We start from the raw sequence: 3134 nt of genomic DNA on the forward strand, positions 1-3134 counted from the left end.
TCGTTTTTTTTAGTCGTTTTTATCGGGCTTTCTATTTTGTCATTTTTTTGAAGTATCCCACCCAAGTTAGGTTGGACACAGCAAAAAAATGACAAAATAGAAAGCCCGATAAAAACGACTAAAAAAAAACGTTGAAAAAACAGCCGGAGCCTAATCTCTGCTTGGAGAGTACTGAGTATATAGATTAAGCGTGACAAGTGCCTACGAAGCTGGTGTGTTACGTCCGAAGGGCGGTTATGCCGACTTTATTGATACAAATAACATTACATGTATGCGTTGGGCATGTAGAACAGGGTGTACACCTGTAATTTACACAGGTGGCGTCGTCTGGATCATTGTCATGTCATAATTGGATGTCACTCAAATTGTCGAGATGGTCTGATTTAAGAATGTATTGTTGTGTATTCTTTATGCGGGTATGTATCATAGGTCGCAATGCAGATCGGCATAGAGTCAGACCAAAGATACTAGGGTCTGCGAGCGCTTGTTATACTACTCGCATTAACTAGGTGTCCTAACTTCACCACACGATCATGTCAAGATCATTGCACTACCGACATGTTTCGCTAGTCCCAAGTTTAGACAAGTGTATACTCTCCGAAAGCAAGTCTTCTTCGCCCCCGTTTCAAATCTGATTTCCTTCCAATGGCCACTGTTAAAATACACTCCTCATAGTCGACACGAAAAACGTGTAAAAGGTAACACTGTAAAAGCACAGAGGCACATAATAAAATTCACAAACAAGATGTCTTGTTACTTAAAACGACCAGGACATGCATATACAATGCAAACCCTATACACTTCTTGATATTTGATTTTACAACATGTACGCAATTTTGAATAGTTGAATGTGGGTTTGTTGTGGCTGTTGCATCCATGATAACCCCAACAAAACTAGGAACATGCCCACTTCAGTAGCACAACATAGTATCCTATTTGTCCTGAATTAGTCCTCGGCCCCTCCGTTATGAAGTGATGCGGAAATCGTCTGGAGCCTAAAGTCACCTATGCGCTGAGACGACCGCATTAAGCGGGCGTCCAAAAACCGCGCAAAGCAGAAAACTGTCGAGGGCTGGGCGGGTGGGTCGCTTCAGGCTCCAGACGTAGCCGGAGGGCCACAGGAGGACTGACAGTTTGACATCTCTTAGCATTGTGGGGTCAAAGGGCAACTTTCGGGACCAATGACTAATCAGGTTAAATAGTATCCTATTTGTCCTGAATTAGTCCTCGGCCCCTCCGTTATGAAGTGATGCGGAAATCGTCTTCCGCCTTTGCCCTCTCTGACTTTGGAGCCTTTCCTCTCCTGTCCCCTAATACCTCCCTACAATGATACTCCCCTATGGTATCTTCTCGCTCCTTTCCTCTCCCTGTCTACTCTTTCAAATCACTCCCTGTCTTTATCCCTCTCTCATCTTCCCATCCTTATCTTCGCTTTATCACCTTTCCTCTCCCCTTACTCATCTGATTCCTTTCTTACTCCTCTCGACTTGCCCCCCTCACTCATCTTGCTCTTCTTTGAACTTTTATCACTAACGTTACATAAACCACACATTCCTAAGTATTCACTCTCGTTTTCCCAACACTTATCAAACCCACTCCAAATTTACACAGCGCTTCAAACATGACGGAAAACAGACATAACTGAACCGTGCTCTGTACTGCATCTGGTAAGTCATCACTGTGCGACACAAAATCATTTATACACAGACGCACATCAGGCTGCTCACTTCTGTCCTCAATGCCCGTTTCCCGCGCACACCCTTTAGCCAGGCCTCAGTCCGGCGACGATACTTACGCACTTCCGCCTAGCAAATCATCCAGCCTCCCGCGGAAACCCATCGCACTGGATTAAGGCACAAAATGTCATGGAAGAACGTACATGACTTCCCGAATCATTCAGCCTTCCGCGGAACCCCTTCGCGCTGAATGATGTCACAGCAAATCACGAAAAAATAAACGAGCACAATTTTTCGGATCGTCCAGCCTTCCGCGGAAACCCTTCGCGCTGGATAACGTCACACCGTACTGAAAATACGACTGCACACTTTTCGGGTCATTCAGCTTACTGCGGAACCCCGTCGCACTGAATGATAACTTGCTGTGCTATAAAAAAGGCGTCAAACCAAAGACGTTCTTGGTCAGACCAATCTCAAAACAGGGTTACTCGATTAGTTCCTAACCATCCAGCATCCCGCGGCACCCCATCGCACTGGAAAACGACATGTCAAAATCCATCAAGAAAAATAGGGGAAAAAATGACTTACAGTCCGTTCCTTGAGCTGTCGGCGGGGTTAGCTGAACTGACCGGCAGGGGCTGGGCGGTGTCGGGGACCGGAGCGCCAGTCGACCCTGATCCTCTGACCGCTGTCCCTTGCAGTACTGTGCGCCCTGAAGCCGCCTCCTCGGGTTCCCTGGTATTTATTATTTCACAACTTTATTCAGTACAAAGAAAACATGGTTCACAACATAAAACATCACAGCCTAACAGGTTCTCTGGCGCGTCTTGACCCCTCTCTGCTGCTAAAGCTTGTGCAGGCCACCAACGGGTCCTATCGGGCCGCACATCTGGCGAGGTTGATGATGGCGTGTCCCGGAGCTGGGTGGTGGTGTGTCCCTCGCATCCCTGTTGTTGGAGGGGGAGAGCGTTAGACCTGTATGAACAACACGTGAACCATGAGATAGTGGGGAGGGACGGGCGCCCGGCAACAGGTCCGGTCCCAGACAGACAAGTCTAAAACAAACGCATCTTCCACACCGCCCAGCCCCCCCACATGCGAGCGAGCCGCGTTACGTGGTGTAGGACTGGGTCACGCGCGCCCACAACATCCAAACGCGCCTTACAGGTACACACTCATACACATGCAAATCAAACTCCAAACTAAAGCAAAATATTAGCGGAAACCCCATCCACAGCCTCGACGTTCAATCTAGGAATGCAAAAGAAAATGCTACCTTGCCAAAACAAAAAAGACACCCAAATCGTACCGATTGCAGCCTTCGAAGCTCAGAGGGGTTGGCTGAACGCTACGCCAAGCTCTCTTAGCGGGGTGACGTAGGTCTGATCCTGAAAACAAAGAACCAGGGGGGGGGGGAAGAGGGGGGTCCCATCTTGCCTCCTGGAACATGCCCGTCGT

Source organism: Branchiostoma floridae, chromosome 5, assembly GCF_000003815.2.
Source record: "Branchiostoma floridae strain S238N-H82 chromosome 5, Bfl_VNyyK, whole genome shotgun sequence".
NCBI lineage: Eukaryota > Metazoa > Chordata > Leptocardii > Amphioxiformes > Branchiostomatidae > Branchiostoma > Branchiostoma floridae.